General features: G+C 46.4%; 1 long non-coding RNA gene across 1 annotated transcript; it reads right to left on the bottom strand.

Moving 5' to 3' along the window:
- Window positions 1-3,790: 3,790 nt before the first annotated feature.
- Window positions 3,791-5,619, bottom strand: LOC148055450 (uncharacterized). The gene is made up of 3 exons (XR_015705341.1): window positions 5,610-5,619; window positions 4,987-5,095; window positions 3,791-3,919 (listed from the first exon to the last, which is right to left on the bottom strand). It is a non-coding gene; the product is annotated as an uncharacterized LOC148055450 (long non-coding RNA).
- Window positions 5,620-6,050: the final 431 nt, after the last annotated feature.

Below are 6,050 nucleotides of genomic sequence, written 5' to 3'. Positions count from 1 at the left end.
TAGTAAGGTCCCAGGGGAAAAAGCTTTTGAAGGTGCTGGGGTCCATCAGTGCTGGTCACTTTTTAAGTACCACCTCCTGAGAGCACAGGAGCAGGCAATTCCAAAATGTCGGAAGTCAAGCAGGCGAGGCAGAAGGCCGGCTTGGCTGAGTAGGGATCTTCTAGAACTAAGGCGAAAAAAGAAAATGTATGGCCAGTGGAAGCAAGGTCAGGCGACATGGGAGGACTACAGGGATGCTGTTCTCCACTGTAGGGAGGAAATACATGTGGCCAAAGCTCAACTAGAGATGAAGCTGGCCAGTACTGTGAAGGACAATAAAAAGGGCTTTTTTAAATATGTAAATAGCAACAGGCAGGCAAGAAATAACATTGGCCCATTACTTGACGAGCACGGTCACCTCACAAACAGGGACATAGACAAAGCAGAGACATTTAATGCTTTCTTTGCCTCAGTCTTCAACACCGATGATGGGCTCTGGGACCCCCAGAGCTCTGGGCTAGAGAACCATGACTGCGAGAACAACAAACTCTCAACCAACCCCGAACTTGTGCGGGATTTGCTGCTCCAGCTGGATCCCTATAAGTCAACGGGGCCCAATGGGATTCATCCCAGGGTACTGAAAGAACTGGCTGATGTCATAGCGAGACCTCTCTCAATGATTTTTCAATGCTCTTGGGAATCTGGGGAGGTCCCAGCTGACTGGAAGCTGGCAAACGTTGTCCCAGTCTTCAAGAAGGGCAACAGGGATGACCCCGGTAACTACAGACCTGTCAGTTTCACCTCTGTGCCTGGCAAAATTATGGAGAAGATTATTCTGGGAGTTATTGAAAAACACCTGAAAGACAACACAGTCATTGGTCCCAGCCAGCATGGGTTCATAAGGGGAAAGTCCTGCTTGACCAACTTGATTTCCTTCTACGACAAGGTTACCCACCTAGTTGACCAAGGGAAGCCAGTCGATGTAATCTTTTTGGACTTCAGTAAAGCCTTTGATACTGTCTCTCACAGTATCCTCCTGGACAAAATGTCCAGCATACAGCTGGATGAACACAGAATGCAATGGGTGTGCAATTGGCTGACGGGTCGGGCTCAAAGGGTTATAGTAAATGGGGCTACATCGGGCTGGCGACCAGTTGCTAGCAGGGTTCCATCTTAGGGCCAGTGCTCTTTAATATCTTCATAAATGACGGATAGAGGGCTGGATGGTTTGTTACCAAAGTTTGCTGATGATACAAAATTGGGAGGAGCCATTGACACTCTCAAGGGCAGAGAGGCCCTGCAGAGAGATCTGGACAAATTAGAGAGCTGGGCAATCACCAACCGTATGAAGTTTAACAAGGGCAAGTGCCAGATTTTGCACCTAGGACATGGCAACCCTGGATGTACATACGGACTGGGGAACAAGAAGCTGGAGAGCAGCCCCGCGGAGAGGGATCTGGGGGTTCTGGTCGATGGCAAGCTGAACGTGAGCCAACAGTGTGCCCTGGCAGCCAGGAGGGCCAACCATGTCCTGGGGTGCATCAAGCACTGTATTGCTAGCTGGTCGAGGGAAGTGATTGTCCCGCTCTACACTGCACTGGTGTGGCCTCATCTTGAGTACTGTGTGCAGTTTTGGGCGCCACAGTACAAAAAGGATACGAAGCTACTGGAGAGTGTCCAGAGGAGAGCCACAAAGATGGTGAAGGGTTTAGAGGGGAAGCCGTATGAGGAGCAGCTGAAGTCACTTGGTCTGTTCAGCCTGGAGAAGAGGAGACTGAGGGGAGACCTCATCATGGTCTACAGCTTCCTCACAAGGGAAAGAGGAGGGGCAGGTGCTGATCTCTTCTCCCTGGCGACCAATGATAGGACCCGAGGGAACAGCAGGAAGATATGCCAGGGGAGATTTAGGTTGGACATTAGGAAAAGATTCTTCACCCAAAGGGTAGTGGAGTATTGGAACTACCCCGGGAGGTAGTCACGGCGCCGAGCCTGACAACATTCAAGAAGCATTTGGACGACGCCCTCAGATATATGGTGTGAATTTTGGGGTTGTCCTATGCAGGGACAGGAGTTGGACGCGATGATCCTTGTGGGTCCCTTCCAACTCAGGACATTCAATGATTCTATAATTCTATGATAGGCATGTCAAAAGTTATTTAGGCATTATATAACTTTGACTAAAACTTGCTAGCTTTAAATATATAAGCAAATATAATGGGATTAAGCTGATGTGAAAAGCTACTGATAATTTAGTTTCTCCTTTATGTTAAGGGATGTTAAGGGAGGCTGCTGTCTCCAGCAGCTCTGGGCCCAGGACTTCCTCCTGCCCATCTGCTGGAACCCAGCCCAGACACAGGGGTCTCTGGCCTGGGCTGAAGGAAGTGGCTGCTGCTTTCCTGTTTTCAGGTTCAACCAGTAGCAAAGCTGAACATGTATCCCAGAGACACACAGGACACTAACACAACAGGCTACACAGACTGCCACAGACAAGTTTCTGCCTTCAACAGCACCCACATACAGGACCCACATAAAACATAAATATAGACAGCCAAGCCCCCTCCTCCTCTTTGGCTAGTAGAGATAGAAGTTCACTAGTGAAAGCACACACACAACACTGGATTCACAAGCACACACACATTCATGGATCCTTCGAGTGCTGACACAGCCCCTCTCTCCATTGGGTACCACTGCCTGGATTCCAGGCTCTCTTACCAGCTTCATGAGTCCCCTACTCTCCAGCTAGTTCAGCTTGATGCTCGCTAGCAAACACACACACACACACTCACACATCTGCCCCACAGGCACTCCACACTCACAAGTCTCCCTGGATACCAGCACAGACCCTCCACCCGCCTGATACCCCTTCCCAGACCCAGGGCCTCCTGCTCGCTGGCTAGTCCAGCTTGAAGTTTGCTAGCAAATTACACACACACACCCCCATGCACACCAGATATGAGGAAGATACAGACACTTCGCTCCCACAGCAACCAGCACCAGGCACACAGGCTGTGACCCGCGGTCCTGTTCCAGATGCTGGTGCTGAGCCCCTCACTCATGCTGGTCCCTCCCATTAGCTGGTTTCTGGGATACACACCGTTCCCACCCCAGTGGCTGGTGGTCAAGACCCTCACCTGCTCCAGTAGCTGGCACTGAGATCCCTACTCACTCCAGTTGCTGGCACCACTAGCCAGGGCACCTACATCCTCGGTCTGACTCCAGCTGCTGGCACCAAATCCACTCATATCGGTCTCACCAGTAGCTGGCACTTAGTCCTTACAGCACACATACACATGGGATAAAGAGTGAGATTGTTACTGCAAACCGGTCCAAAAAAAAAAAACTTTCTAACACCAATTTGGCATTTAGAAAGTAGGCATTCTTTATTGCAGCTCTGGATGCACGGGGGATATCTCCACCTAGCGTGCATGTCATAGGTCATGCCAGCAAAGTATTTAACAAACTTAAAACATACATATTCATTAATTTTCTGAGAAAAGTCATTAATATTACAATTATTTCCCAGAAATCATTAACATATTTCCCCTCCAGCATGCACTGTTTAATTCTGGGGATTCTTTCGGGGGTCCTTGGTGGTCGTTATCCTCAAATTCGAGCTGTCTGCTTGTTGACCTCGTTGATTTTTTTCCACCTAATCATGCTGATTTGGCTGTTCTCTTTTGTTAAGAACACAGCTGACACTCCCCAATGTTCAGGGAGTTTCTTGTTTTATGTTCAGGCTCCCATTATCTTTGTTCTGAGTTCACTCTTTCATTCAGAGATTCCTTCTTATCTTATAGGCCTCTCCTCTGTCCTTGGTTTCTGCCGGCATGCTGGTGATGATTAACTTTCTTCCTAGCTCTACTCTGTCCTTGGTAGCTGTCTTCTAAGCAGTCCTTGATGATTAACGTTTTGAAGCAGTCCTTGGTGATTAACTTCTTTTCTGAATCCCACATGTAACAAGATTACACAGAGACATAGTTAAGAAAGGATTTAATAAGAAGACAGGACAGACTGCGACAATCAGGTGCAGGGCTCGATCAGACAAGCATACTGACCTGTCACAGTTTACACGTGACAGGCCCCTTTTATACCCCTTTCTGTCTATTCCTCCTTTGTTCCTCCCCGATTCCCTTCCCCTGCACATTGCCTCATCAGTTTGCATAGTTCCACCGACTCCCTCCGACATCCTGGACCCTCAGGGTTACATCCTTATCAGTTGCAAGTCCCGGTTTGCCTGTAGTTTCTTGATAGCCCATCAATTAGTGTGATTGACAAAGTTTGTTTCCTGTCCTTGTCTCTTGTCTTTGTTATGTTTGTCTGTCAGGTCTGTGTCTGTATATTTTGTTTCTGGCTTCCCCCTTTTCCCTTAGTATCCCATTTGATAAGGTCCCTGATCAGATAATCTTACCGAAATAAACATTCCCATGTTCCCACAGACCCCTAATCAATTGGTGTGACTGACCATGTTTGGTTCTGTCACTGCCTCCCTTATCATTTGTTGGTCAAGTTTGTGTCTCTGTATGTTCTTGTTTATGGTTTCCTCCTTTTCTTATTATCCTCTTTTGCATTGAAAAGGTCCTTGACCAGATACCCTTAAAGGAGCAGACACTCTCCTTCCACATACCCTTACATTTGAGACATTCCAAGGATCTTATTCACTATTGTTACCACAAACCGGTCCAAAAAACTTTCTAACACCAATTTGGCATTTAGAAAGCAGGCATTCTTTATTGCAGCGCTGGATGCATGGGGGATATCTCCATCTAGCATGCATACCGTCATACAAAACTACAGCATATTTATCAGGTTACATGATTAGTATAAACCCGCCTAAATTTACACTTATTGGTTAGTGATTATCATTGCATACACTATTGGTTTACTGTATTTAAATTAGCCTCGCTTGCTATGTAAATTATCACGCATGCTCCTTTCAGGTGGGGGGGGGGCAAATCTTTTCGGTCCTGAATTGAGTCAGTGGTTGCGATCTTCCCTTGCCACATTTACCTTTCACCCAGTTTCTGTAGTTTTATCAAACTTCATGCTTCTCTGGCCACTGTCCAGTTTTTGGTGCCAAGATGTTCCCTTTTATCGGTCTGTTAGCTCCTCTTCAAGGCTAGAGTTAGTTTTCCACAGTTCGTTACTTATACAAACACACTCATCTCTTTTAGCTCCCTCCCAAATTCCTTTCTTAAGGCACAAGTGGTTAGTAGTTTTGCTAATTGGAAAATTACTGTTTCTGCTTAGCTTTAGAAACTATTTACAACAGCATGTCAGTTTGCGTGATACATTCTGCATATGCATGCACCATGTGTGCGCTATGTGTGGGTGCATGCAGTGTCTGTGAGCACTCTACATCTATGTACATGATGATACCCTAGCTAGGGTATCAGACCAACACAGTCTTTTTAATGCTCCATGACAATATAGGCCCTTGGGAGCAAGACACTAAGTACCAGATATATTCCTGAAGAACAGAATTGCAAAACCTAAATCTTTAAGACAATGGACAAACATTTTTAAAATTAGAATATTAATGTACAAGAGCTTCAACTTTGCAAGAGTATTCAACATCTGAAACTGGAAGGTTAAAATGCCCCAAGAAACAAAATTCAAAAAAATATACATACTTATCCAAAGACTGTTCCTGAACAAATGGGTAGCATGCAGTTAAGTACCTAGGAAAGACACACTTCTGAGGGTTCTGACCACGAGTAAGGGGAATAAAAAATTTCAAAAGATTGGCGAGGAGACAGGAGTGTGTTGACCAATTCACCCCATTGCTTATCACCCACTAAACTTTAGCTGAACTTTGGAACATCCTCAAAGTAAGATTCCTCAGTGTTCTGATGCTTATCAAGCCAGGACACCCACTAAAGCAGATACACATCTTGTTGACTACAGCCAGCGACATAGCTATATCATGTATCATAGTTAACAGGGCACGTATGTGACCTACATCCACCCCCCCCCCCCATACCCCCTAGAAAAACCCTTTGAGACTGACCCCTTGCTGAAGCCATGACCATGGACAGACACTCTTCTGTGCCTGGTAATACCCCACTGCTTCC

Source organism: Nipponia nippon, unplaced genomic scaffold, assembly GCF_047370975.1.
Source record: "Nipponia nippon isolate SJK-2023a ecotype South Korea unplaced genomic scaffold, ASM4737097v1 scaffold_22, whole genome shotgun sequence".
NCBI lineage: Eukaryota > Metazoa > Chordata > Aves > Pelecaniformes > Threskiornithidae > Nipponia > Nipponia nippon.
This window is presented reverse-complemented; position numbering and strand designations above follow the sequence as displayed.